This window comes from Anolis sagrei, chromosome X (assembly GCF_037176765.1).
Source record: "Anolis sagrei isolate rAnoSag1 chromosome X, rAnoSag1.mat, whole genome shotgun sequence".
NCBI classification, from domain to species: Eukaryota; Metazoa; Chordata; class Lepidosauria; order Squamata; family Dactyloidae; genus Anolis; species Anolis sagrei.
The window spans coordinates 27,314,966-27,328,723 of NC_090034.1; the positions used below are offsets into that span (position 1 = coordinate 27,314,966).

Sequence of the window (13,758 nt, forward strand, 5' to 3'; positions counted from 1 at the left end):
ACGTTTTGTTGTCAATAGAATATGAAAAATTAACTCCCTCTCTCTAGGCAGACATTCCAGATTTTAATCTGCAGGGCTAAATGTAGCTTTGAATTGCTTTCAAGAAATAGACAAAGCTTGTTTGGCATACTGGTATCTATATTTTGGGATTTTTTTAGCATTCAAAATTGTGCTACTTTTTTCAATTGCAGTTAAACCTTACATTAATATTTTACTTTTTGTAGTCACTGTGTTATTATTCTGTTTTTGTGTTTTACCTTTTTTAACAGACCGTACACTCTGCCCAGCAGGCAGTTTCAAAGTGAAATAAGCAAACCGTTTTTTTAACACACAGGATGGCACTGGAAATGTCGTCCAGCACCTGTAATCCTCGTCTGCTTTGCATGTGCACTGAGGAGGCACTGTTGCTTTTACACTTAGTGTATCTGGTTTCCCTCCACAAATGCATTTGGCATGCTGCTGTTCCATGAAATGGCTAATGCTGTGAATGAGATGTCTGTTTCTTCCTGTTCGGGCTGTCTGTTTGTACAGCTGGTGCCGCAAGCTATTTCTTCCATGTTAACAACACTAGCTTCTTAAGCAAAACGTTTGGCGACATGGTGCCTCTTTTGAACAAGTCCCATATTATGCTGCTACATTCGTTGATCTGATCTCTTTGGATATTAGCTGGTTGATGAACATATCCTCTGTTTGCCCTTTGGAGCAAGACGTTGCTGCCAGACCCTTCAGTAAATAGCAAGCTAGTCAGTAATGCACCTGAGATGAATGTATTTCAAATCTAATTTCTTTCTGAAATTTGAAATTTTATTCTCAAGACCTTGTAAAACTACATGATTCCATAACATTGAACCAGGGCAGTTAAAGTATATTTATTCTGCAGCATAGATGCAGCATAGATGCACTCCAAGGTTTTCTTTTCCATTGATGGTAGTTTGGGTATTTTAACACTCTTGTTTTTAAAGAAGGAATACAAAGCATGCATGTGTACCTTTTTTGGTTAAATTACAAAAAGTGCACTTTTTGCAGGGTTTTGCAAATTGAGATGCGCATTAGATTCGATGGCTCATGAGACTCGAGTCAAGACGGGTAAGTGGTAATTTTGCATCTGAACCATGTTGGAAGTCATTCCTATATGTTGAATCATTGGCACCCAGTGGAACAGATCTCATAGGAAGATGGTGCCTGGCTCGTCGCAGTGTGTATCTCTTGGCTATGAATGTGCAAAGACAACAATGCTGCTCTGAACAGACTGGCACAGCCTCCGATAGGAAGATCTGTGACCGACCCAGTTGGCACACCGTTGTTATATTATTATTTTTTTTGTGTCAGTTGAATCAGACAAGAAGAGCCATGCTGTCATTGTAAAGGGAGAGCACCAGGACTGAGCGAAATCAAGGAATAATGTCATCTTGCCTGTTTTAGCATTTGTTGGTTTGACATTTTGACTCAATACTTCCTTCATATTACCAAGTCAAAGTTAGCTCAAACCGAAACATCCTGGGGTGCCATTAGAAGATGTACATGTTCAGTCAAAGCAGTTCGATAACTGAAGAACAGAGCGGAATTGTATTAAGTAAATAAGAATGGTATTCTCTGTACTGTTGAACATTTTTTGCATTGAGATTGGCAATAAAATGTTGCACGTCTTAAATCATTTATTGTTTATTCTTTTGCAAAAGGATAGGCAAAAAGGGGGGAATCTGTCACAAATCATGAGACCTTAGCACACATTTTTCATAGCAACTTGACTTTGAGTATAGGTGATCAGGGAGACTCTTTATATGACAATAATGTTGACCAGTAATATTTATTTATTTATTTATTATTTACAGTATTTATATACTGCTTTTCTCACCCCTGGGGGGGACTCAAAGCAGCTTACAAAAATCATGGCAAAATTCAGTGCTTTACATACATAAACCAAATCATAAATTAACAATATATGACTAAGCATAAAATATAATAGGACAAATTCTCCATAAGACATCTAAATATACAAATACAAATTAAAAATACCTAATAAAAGCATTAGGTATCCTTTAGACATCCCAAATAAGAGGGTCATAACATTGCTATTATTTTCTGCAAGCAAAACATATGGCTTTTGTGTGACAGCTTCAGACGGTCCCAAAACCTGTCCCTGGCTTTTGTGTGACAGCTTCAGACTGTCCCAAAACCTGTTGCTATCATGTTAGAAGAAGCTAACCCTAAAAATGTTATATATCTTTAATTCACCCTTCAAAAAAGTATGTTTTTCTTTTCTGAATATTTTGTCTGCTGTGGCTTCAAAGCTTCCAGATATTCTACCTCTTGCTTTATAGTTATTGTAGTTTAGAAGCCAAACTTCAGAAGCCAAACACTTCAAACATTCAAACAAACAAACAGGGAAATTGTGTCTTCAGCAAACTTGTCTAACGTTGCCAGCCTTTTTATAGCCTGCAGGCCTCTTTGGTTGGTCAATTTAGATATCACACAAAACACATAACATCCCACAAACTGGTTTGTAGGTTTGCTTTGGATCATAGTTTCCCATTCATAATTGTTCCCTTGATCACAGGTTGCATTTTGAATCTTTCGCCGAACTATCGCTCAGTGTTGGTGCTGCCAGCCGAATTCCTCCAACATTTCTCTCTCAAATGATCAAAGGAGGATCTTGTAAACTGCAGTCGTACATACGGGGAGAGAGGAACGATCTGTTAAGTATGCAGAGGGAAGTTACAGTGTTCTGCAAAAGGACATATTTTAACAAGACTCCTGGCATAATTCCTGTCACATTGTGGTGTTCATTTAATAGGATATCTCACTGAATAAATTAAAGCATTCAGTCATATTTTATGTCTAGTTTCAACAGTTTAAGAAACTGATTTTTTGATATTTTCTCTGTCAGTCAGGAGAAACAATTAAAAACGTGTCATAGGGGACAGTTCCAAAGTCTCAGCAAGATGCAATCACTCAGTTGCTCAGTGTTTGCAGAAGTTATATTGCATTTTCTTCAAGTGGCTGCTGTTCAGATGTCCAGGTTTACAATATCCATATTTGTCTTATAGCTGAGGGATTATGAGAGTTGTTGCCCAAAACACCTGGTTTGTTTTGATGTGGAAAATGCTTTTGTATTGTGTGCTCATAGCTGGTTTTCGTTTTTCTTTCCCTTATGTGTGTGTCAGGGTGAAACAGAACTGCTTAAATGGTTACTGTGTTACTAATAAGCCATAGATTGCTCCCCTTTCTATTAGTGCTTTCCTAAAATAACCCATTGAGATGCAGTTTGTTGATAAACTGGAAAATACAAAAAGATCTGTCGCACCTTATTGCAGTAATGTTAATCACTGCAATGCATGTTTCTACAGAATTTGCATTTTTTGTTTTTGGAATTATGTGCTCAATCCTGTGCAGTCATTGCTAGTTTGTTCAACTGTTGATGTTTGGTTGGCTGTGCACTGACTGCCACACATAAAAAAAACCCCACACAGGCATCTTCCAAGAACTTGGAAGGCCATCATACTCAGTCAACAAGGGATCGCCTAAGTTGGTAAAGTAAGTGATGCTTAGCTAAAACGAAATCCCTGCTTCTAAATCAGGAGCAAAAATGAGCTTGTACCTTAGATGTTGCTTTAAAAAACATAAGCCACACAACTCCATCCACTGCATTTCCGTGGATCCTAATCAGGATTTCATTCTTTCTTGTACTGCAACTTTTTCAGATGTTTGGAGGGGTGGGGGGAAGAACTGTGATTTCATCTAATGCCCAAGATGTTTGTTTTAGGGAATCTCGGCATTCAGTTTTTCAGGAACCTTTTTTTAATGTAGTTATGATAAGCATGGAATTCATGCAACTCCGATTTGCTATTTTGGAAGTTGCCTGGAACTCTGTGATATTCAAAATGCTTTATGCCAGAAATGTCTTCCCACACAGCTGCTGAGATCTAAGGAATGTGGTCTCCATGTTCCATCTTTTAGGGAAAATCTTTCTAATACTGAATGTGGCAGAATCTGAGCTTGCAAAACCAATATTTCTTTACTTACTCTCCATCTGAGGAAGGGGTATTCTGTGAGTTTGGTCCAAAACCACACTTGCTTTTCGACTGCTTTGTCCATTCTATCAGTCCAGCTCATTTCTCAGAAAACAATACTTGAAAAATATCTGTCTACTTTTTAATTGCTAGCCTGTTTCATCGTTTTAATATAAATGTTGGGGGGGGGGGGAAATTGGTGACCGTATCTTTTTTTTTATGGTGTTGTGGCATTGGTTTGATTCTGTATCATTTGAAATCATAGAATCCTAGAGTTGGAAGAGACCTCGTGGGCCATCCAGTCCAACCCTATTCTGCCAGGAAACAGGAAAATCACATTCAAAGCACCCCCAACAGATGGCCATCCATTCTCTGTTTCAAAGCCTCCAAAGAAAGAGACTCTACCACATTCCAAGGCAGAGAGTTCCACTCCTGAACAGCACTCACAGTCAGGAAGTTCTTCCTTATGTTCAGGTGGAATCTCCTTTCCGTTCTCTAGTTTGAAACCATTGTTCCGTGTCCTAGTCTTCAGGGCAGCAGAAAACAAACCTGCTCCCTCCTCCCTATGACTTCCCCTCACCTTTTAATACATGGCCCTCATCATGTCTCTTCTCAGCCTTATCTTGTGCAGGCTAAACATGTCCAGCAATTTAAGCTGCTCCTCATAGGGCTTGTTCTCCAGACCCTTAATCATTTGAGTTGCCCTCCTCTGAACACATTCCAGCTTAGAGTCAATATCTCTCTTCAATTGCGGTGCCCAGAATTGGACACAGTGTGATTCCAGGTGCAGTTTGACTAAGGCAGAATAGAGGGGTAGCATGAATTCCCTGGATCTAGGCACTAGACTACTATTGATACAGGCCAAAATTTGACCAATCATCTCTCTAAACTGTTTATTTATTTATTTTATTTATTATTTGAATTTATATGCCGCCACTCCCCTGGGGCTCGGAGCGGCTTACAAGAATGGCTAAAATCTAACAAAATTTAAAAACAATTTAAAACAATTTAAAAACAGCAATATCAAACATTAAAAGCCTGTCGAAACAGGTATGTCTGACATGCCCTGCGGAAAGCTGGTATCATTAAGATAATTTTCAAAAATGTTTTCAAAAAAGCAGCCTCCAGTATAGTACATAACAAAAGGGCTAATACATGTTCTTTTCATGTTCTTGGCCTTAAGCCTTGCAGATGATGTTGGTTCATTTGAGAAGGGAGAGAGGTTATATTATATGCTCTGGCCATTGCTTTTATTATGCTGATGATGTTGGCAACAAAGGGAGTAGTTTTTAACCACCATTGCATCTAGACAGCGTTGCTCAGAGGATTATTTGGATTCTTCAGATATTGACATCATCTTATTGTTCTCCAAAGCATTACAGTGTTCCCTCACTTATCGCGGATGTTACGTTACAGGACCACTCGTGAAAAGTGAAAATCCGTGAAAGTAGGGATGCTATATATGTATATAGGGTTCCGAGGGTGAGGCAGAAGCGAGGAGAAATTTAAAGGCACTGCACACCTCTCTTTTTTTTGCTAGCTATCTCTGCTTTGCTTTGCAATCTCTCTTGATTGGCTGCCTCTCTCCTGAGGGGGAGGGTGAAACACACTCCATCATTGCCAGGAGCCGTGATTAGAACACCACTCTGGGCAACGACAACCATTCATAAACTGGGAGGCAAAAACCTGCGAAACAGCGAGTCCGCAAAAAGTGAACTGCGAAGTAGCAAGGGAACACTGTACATTCCATACTTGTGTTGTGTTGGATACAACAGTGGCTTCTGTGAAGTGATTGAAAGTTGAAAGTTGTCTTAGGAGTCAAAGTGTCATTCATCCATCCCAGAGTAGACATGATACTGGGAGTGGAGTATATATCCCTTGAATATTGTTGTGGCATCATAGAAGTGTCAAGTTACCCAAGGCTCATCTACTCCAGCCCCTGCCATTGCAGGAATTACTTTCAATACATATAGAGAACCAAAGCAAAAAACCTTGTTTCTAAGTTTCATGTGCCTTTTGTCTTCCTGCATTGTACTTGAAAGTGTTCAGTTTTCTAGACCATTGTTAACTGACCTTGGCATCAATCGCATTGTGAATATGAAATACTTCTGTTTCGTAGTTCTCTTGTACTGAAGATGACCTCCACTCTACCTGAATGTTTGCGAAGTATGACTGGTGTTAATGCAAAGCCAGGAATCTTGAGGATTTCCTCTGGCAGGTTTAAATTGTAGTGTTCAGGCTCTCAGAGACTCTAGAAAGGCTGTTAGCAATTGGCAGTGTAGCTACAATTTTCAAGCAAAGATCTCCATTTCAGTTTCATTTCTCACGCAATTGTCAAAAAATTCTTATAATTTTGTTTCATTATTATTATTGCAGTAGCTCTCTGCATTTCTTTATGGTTCTCTTGTGTGGTGTATCATGTTGGTATCATGTAACAGTGAGTCCCAATGAGCTGTTTTCTCCAAGATAATCATAATCATTCTAGTGCCATTCAGTTTCTGTCCCTGGTGCTGCAGATTAGTGTTGCTGTTTTGTGCAGATTTTTTCTAAGTTACTTTGAGAGCCAGCCTTTCAGGGTCACAAAACAAGGTATAAGCATCCCAAGCAAATATAAACCATTCCCTTATCTTAAAATGTGACTAACTGCATTGACTCTTTGCATGGGTTGGTTTTGCATATTCACATGTATGTGTATGGCAGGAGGTTGGACTACATGGCTCATGTGGTCTCTTCCAACTGTGATTCATTGAACCTGTCTGTAGAATGTTCTACAGCTCTGCCCAACCTTGAAGCTAAGTTGCTGGAAATCCTTTGGCTTGAGAATGTAGGACTATTTGGCCATGTAAGCAAGAGGTTCTTATCCTGGGATTCATGAAGCCTGAAGATATCCATAGAGGGGTTTGTACACTGAGGGAAAAACATATTTTGTTTTCCATTTCCTTTGGTAAATAAGAACTTTGTCTATTACAGTGAATGTTAAGGTTAAAAAATGCACATATTTTTGAGAACGAACTTGATTGGGGGTTTCTTGGTTCAGACTGTCACGTGAGAAGGAAAGAAACATTTGGTGCAATCAAACAAATGATATGCAAAATATTGTGTGTATATATGCATATTTATCTGGGACTGCTTTCATCAGGTTTTCAAAGGGATCAATGACATCCCATTCTCAAAGTTGAGAACCACTAGTCTTGGTTAGCCATTCTTTCAGTAACTAGCAAAAGTATACCAGACTGTCTGGTAGAGTACTTCCACATCACCTGCTTACCTGTGTTATTCAATCAGAGCTTGGAAAAGGTGGTTTCTTTGGAAGGAGGAGGCTTTTACGACACCCCAACCAGCATGGTGACTGCACCAAGTTTAACACAAGGTTTGGGAAGCTATGGTCAGGACAGGAAACTGGTCCAAGATGCGTTCTGTCTGCAGATGGCAGAGTTTAGGGCTGGAGCTTTCTGCAACTCAACCATGGGCCTTTCCTGGTAATGTTGAGACATACCGTATTACTTCGAGTCTAATGCGCCACTGAATCTAATGCGCACATCAATTTGCAAAACCCTGAAACCAAAAAAGTATTTGCTGGTGAAGGTAATGCGCAGCGGCAAAAAGTACATTCTTTTTTTTTTTACCCAAATGGTGTGCATTATAGTTGCTGCCTGCTTAGGATTCTTTCTTCAAAAAAAGAAGTGTTAGGACATCAAATCTTTTAGCAATTGAAAAGAAAATCTTGGAGTGTATCTCTGTTGCAGAATAAATCCACTTTAACTGCCCTGGTTCAATGTTATGAAATCACGTTGTTTTGCAAGGTCTTGAGTGTCCTCTGCCAAAGAAGGCTGATGCCTCACTAAACTACAAATCCCAGCATTGCACAGCATTGAGTTCCAGTCATTCAGTGAGAGATGACGTCCCTCAGAGAAGAGTTTGGGAAGCAGCTTCCCCTTTTGCTTCAACTCAGCACTGAGATGACTGTATTGCACAAATCTTACGCACACCCCACTTTTGGCGAGGCAAGGCAATTTAACCAAAAAAAAAGATGAACATTAGATTTGAGCAGATATGGTAATTTGGGACACAGAGTAATAAAACAGTAGCTCTTACTCAGATCATTTAAATCAGGCATCCTCAAACTGCGGCCCTCCAACTGTTTGGGCCTCCAACTCCCAGAAGCCCTAAAGAGCTTGTTCAATTGTCAGGAATTCTGGAGTTGAAAGCCCAAACAGCTGGAGGGTTGTACTTTGAGGATGCCTGGTTAAATGAACTTTCTTGTTTGTTTAGAAGATAACTCTGTTGTGTGTTCCTGTATGGTCGAATGGAGTTAGACTGGATGGCCCTTGATGTGTCATCCCACTCTGGTAGAAGGAAGAAGCAATAGAGAACCAGTGAATTGTGTGTATTGTGTGTATTTCACATTAATTCTCCTGTAGTTCAGTTCAGAATTCTGATATTTGTCTATGTCAGGCATGGGCCAACTTCGGCCCTCCTTCCAGGTGTTTTGGACTTCAACTCCCACAATTCCTAACATAGGCAAACTTCAGCCCTCCAGGTGTTCTGGACTCCCAACTTCCACCATTTCTAACGACCTTATCAGCTGTTAGGAATTGTGGGTGTTGAAGTCCAAAACACCTGGAGGGAGGGCTGAAGTTGTCTTGTGCCTGTTCTATGGCAACCAACAGCGGTGGCTGAGTGTGTGAAGGAAAGCCGCTCAGCACATGGGCCCAGGCACATGTTCTGGGAATTGGCCCTGGTCCTGAAACGCACGCACTCCCCGGCTTAGCCCTCTTAATGTCTTGCTTTTTCGGGACGGAAGATGGGTACCAGGCGACAAGAACGGATTTGACTGGGATGAGGGGCAGACAAGCTCTCCCCCCTTCCAAAGCCTGATCTTGTTTGTGTTCTCGGCTTGGGCAAGCTCCTACTCCGGATAAACTGGGCAAAACTGGCTGATTGGCTTATGGGGCTGGGTTGGGGCTGCTTGGGCCCGACCCCCATGTCAGGCCTTGTTAGAGGCAAACCCCTCTCCTCCCTACGTTGGGGGAATGTCTCGTCTCAGTAGCTCCCAGATCGGCAGGCTCTGCGCTCTCTGTTGATCTCCCAGGTGCCCTTAATCGGATGTGGCACTGGGAAAGGAAAGGATAAGCTCGGTACCGCCGTTGGTTTCCTTCCTGCTCTTCTTCGCACTTAGTGCTGGTCTGTCGGAGGAGGGGGATTCCACCCGGAAGGAAGCGTGCCTCTTTTGGGAAGTCCGAAGAGCCCCCTTCATGGGACCGGCTGGCCTTCTTTCTCGTATCTTTCTGTAAGTGCTGCTTGCGATGGAGGGGAGAGAAATGTTGTCGCAATTGCTTCATAACAGATCGGTTTATTTTTTTCTAGAAATACTCTTCCAGGCATAATTAACTATAACACTTGAAATGTAGTAATTACGCATGAAAACTACAAAAGAAGGCCAAAATAGGTGCTTAATTATATGTTTAGATTCATTAAATCTCCCCATTCATCTTTTCCCCATGTTGTTATTCCTACAGTGATTTATTTCTCTATGGGGAGGGCTCCTCCTTCTCTTGGCCCCACTCTCCCCATGCATGTGTTTTCTGCAATTTGCAATATTGTTTGTGAAACATCAGGCAGGTCTTATTTTGACATGCCACCTCTTTGCGCGGCCTCCCTTCTGTTCTCCACAATTTTCACAAACCACTGAACCCAAGCCTTTGAATAATGCTCTATGTGTTGTTTTGGTTCTGTTCATTTTCGCAGCCACGTGCAAACCGTAAATCAGCATAGGAACTGCAGTGAGGCAGGCAGGTAATTACTTAGAGCCAATAAAGTTTTACCTGTCGGCTCTCCTGTTGCCATAGAGTGGATTGTGATTAAAACATCATTGGGGTGAGCACAGTCCTGAACTTGGTTCTCAAGAATGGATATGAACCTCACAATGTGTAAAAGATGGGAGCAAACAATATTTATACTAGGTTACACATTTTGAAAAAAAAATCTGTTCCTGAGTTGAATGTTTAATTATGCAGCCTTACTTTGAAGGTAGTTGTTCTACTCCAGAAGCTTCATTGTTTTTCTGACTTCCACAAGCCAGGTTGAATTGGTTGAGACTCGATTATGAAGTATTAATTGTAAAACTAGGGCAAAAGGTGCAGGATGCCCCTTCCACAGAAACAAAATTTTTATGGTTTAATTAACTTTCCCCATGTTTTTATGATACAAACATTTATTTATTTATTTATTTATTTATGATATTTCTATCCCGCCTTTCTCAAGCCTGAAGGTGACTTAAGGCGACTTACAAATTGGCAGCCATTCAATGCCATAACAATCCACAATATACAAATTTAAAAACAACATTATAAAATCAATACAAAAGCCATTAAAACCATATAATAACCAATGTCTTCCTGTTAATCTCTTTTTCCAGTAGCATTGTCTAGGCCAGTGGTTCTCAACCTTCCTAATGCTGCGACCCCTTAATGCAGTTCCTCATATTGTGGTGACCCCCAAGCATAAAATTATTTTCATTGCTACTTCATAACTATAATGTTGCTACTGTTATGAATTGTAATGTAAATATGTGATATGCAGGATGTATTTTCATTCACTGGACGAAATTTAGCACACGTACTCAATACGCCCAAATTTGAATACTGGTGGGGTTGGGGAGGGATTGATTTTGTCATTTGGGAGCTGTAGTTGCTGGGATTTATAGTTAACTTACAATCAAGAGCATTCTGAACTCCACCAAACTTGGCACACAGAACTCCCATGACCAACAGAACATACTGGAAGGGTTTGGTGGACATTGACCTTGAGTTTTGGAGTTGTAGTTCACCAACATCCAGAGAGCATTGTGGACTCAAAAATGACACCTCTGGACCAAAGTTGGCACAAATACTTAATATGCCCAAATGTGAACATTGGTGGAGTTTGGGGAAAATAAACCTTGACATTTGGGAGTTGTAGTTGCTGGGACTTATTGTTCACCTACAGTCAAAGAGCATTCAGAACCCCACTAATGATAGAATTGGGCTATACTTCCCACACAGAACCCCCATGACCAACAGAAAATATTGTGTTTTCTGATGGTCTTTGGTGACCCTCTGATACCCCCCTGTGACCCCCCAGGGTTGAGAAATTTCTCAGCCCCCAGGTTGAGAAATTTCTCAGCCCCCAGGTTGAGAAATGCTGGTTTGAGCCATTCCATGTTTCAACTTACATAATTCCATGTTTGTCTATTGCACTGCATTTCCAAAGGCTTGTTCAAAGAGCCAGTTTTTTCCTTTTTTGGAAGGTCAGGAGGGAGGGGGCCGATCTAATATCCCTAGGGAGGGAGTTCCACAGCCGAGTGGCCACCACTGAGAAGGCCCTGCCTCTCATCCCCACCAGACGTGCTTCGAGGAAGGAAGAATCGAGAGCAGGGCCTCCCCAGACCTTAAATTCCTAGATGGTTCATAGGGAAAGATATGTTCAGACAGGTAAGCTGGGCCGGAACCATTTAGGGCTTTATAGGCTAAAGCCAGCACTTTGAATTGTGCACGGTAGCAAAGTTAAGAAATGGCCTTGTAAATTGTGTTACATAGTGTTATTTCTTCTATAGCAAAGACCTTGTTCGTTGTTATATGCATTGTGCCTAAGATGGGATTGATTTTAAAAATCTGGAACAGGAGCTGAAAGAATATTGATGCAGGAGCAATGTGGCTTTTTCTTAACTGTCGTTGATGGCCTGAGTAGTGGGACCACGTGCTTCCATTTCTCCTTGCCCTCATCATATTAAAAAGTTATAACAAACCTGTTGAAAGTAATGAGTGTTTGCTTCTCATGGGACGTTTCCCCTAAAATTCTTGGGCTGGATCTACACTGCCATATAATGTAGTTAGGAATGGCCATATGTAGAGCCATATAGCACAGTTCTGTGCAGTTAAACTGCATTATATGAGTCTCCCCTTGACTATATAATGTAGTTCCAAACTGTATTATATGGCAGTGTAGATCTGGTCTTGGTTTAGAATCATTCCTAATTAACATTATGTTTAACACAGGCTTCAGCTTTAACCATGGCTTAGGTTATTGAGTAGAACATATATGGGGAAGAATTATTAAGGAACAATCTGTATTTGGTCTTTTTTGGAGATTGCTTCTCACTGACCTTGGTTTATCCTGAGTTTCAACTGTGTATTCACATTCTGCAGTGATTTTTTTTAAAACCCTGAAAATAGCAGTTCATGCCCTTAAACTGTATGTGTGACAAACCTTGCAATACAGTGAGGTGTAGCAACCCGTTAAATCAACAGAAGGAAATGTCAATGCTACTGTCTTTTTTAGAATACTGAAACAGTAGGAGCAACAAAATAAAAGTCTTCCCCAATTCTGGATCCTATAGCAGTTTTGAAGTTCCCAGAAGAATTACAATTACCTATACAAATGTCTGTAAAATGTAGAGTGCCAATGTGACGAAACACATGTCACATTAGTCTACTTGTCAGGGAGATTAAATGAGCAGAGGCTTCTGGTCAAGTGAATTGCCAGCGACCCTGTGTTTCCTCCATTGTCATGTGTGAAATGGCCTTGAGGATATGTCATTGCTGACTTAATCCTCATTTCCGTCCCACTCACTCTGACTGCCGGCTGCAAAAATTTTAGTATTTTAAAACTTGTTTTGTTTTGTTTAGATTCTTGCTCTGTTTCTTCCCAATGTAAGTTGTGAAATTGTATATTTGTTCTGTTATTGTTTAATTTTTGATAATGTGTTATTATTTCTGGTGTAGATGTAGTTATGTTTCAGGTCTGGGTGGGTTGGGTTATTTGTCCTGGTCTAGTTTTTACAGCATTGAATTTTTGCCGATATTTGTTGATAACTGCCCTGAGTCCCCTTGGGGAGATAGGGCAGGATATAAATAAACACATTATTATTAATAATAATAATAACTACTTACTTACTTACTTAGACGATCCCTCCTTGACCGAATATGATGGATCCGTAGGTAACTGTGGAGCCCTATTCTTGATTCGCGTATTCTCCCACAGTGAGGGCAACGGTTTCCAGGTAGAAGTTGGTCCTGGTCAGGGTTGGCTTGACACACCTTCTTCCTCTTGGCATGTTTCTCCCTTTTGCCTTCCATTTGTGCCTCTTCAAATTCCGCAGCACTGTTGGTCACAGCTGATCTCCAGTTAGATGCTGGAGGGCCAGGGCTTCCCAGTTCTCAGTGTCTATGCCACAGTTTTAAAGGTTGGCTTCAAGCCCATCTTTAAATCTCTTTTCCTTTCCACCAACGTTCTGTTTTCCATTTTTGAATTGGGAGTAACTGCTTTGGGGAATGGTGATAGGGCTTGTGGCCAGTGCAGCAGAGTTCATGGCGTAGGAGCATCGCTTCAATGCTGGTGGTCTTCGCTTCTTCTTCCAGCACACTGACATTTGTTCGCCTGTCTTCCCAAGAGATTTGTAGGATTTTTTGGAGGCAACGCTGATGGAATCGTTCCAGGGGTTGCGTGTGACTTCTTTAGATAGTCCATGTTTCTCAGGTGTATAACAGGGTTGGGAGGAGAATGGCTTAATAAACAATCACCTTGGTATTCCTACGGATGCCCCAATCCTCAAACACTCCCTGCTTCATTTGGAAAAATGCTCAAGCGGTGTTGTATTTTAGTGTCACTGTTGACTTTTGTGGAGAAGTGGCTGCCAAAGTAGTGGAAATGGTCAACATTTTCTAATATTACACCATTAAACTGTACTTCTGGCATTACAGAAGGATTG

At 40.8% G+C, this 13,758-nt stretch overlaps 1 protein-coding gene across 4 annotated transcripts in view; it reads left to right on the forward strand.

Moving 5' to 3' along the window:
- The window catches only part of CAPN15 (calpain 15), a 131,725-nt gene that overhangs the window by 17,735 nt on the left and 100,232 nt on the right, over positions 1-13,758 (forward strand). The window contains exon 1 of one of the 4 annotated variants that reach the window (XM_060786223.2): positions 9,142-9,300. The exons of the other annotated variants lie outside the window; for them this stretch is intronic. The gene's annotated coding sequence lies outside the window, so the exon portion shown is untranslated. Of the gene's footprint in view, positions 1-9,141; positions 9,301-13,758 lie in introns of those variants that run through there. 4 annotated transcript variants of the gene reach the window in all.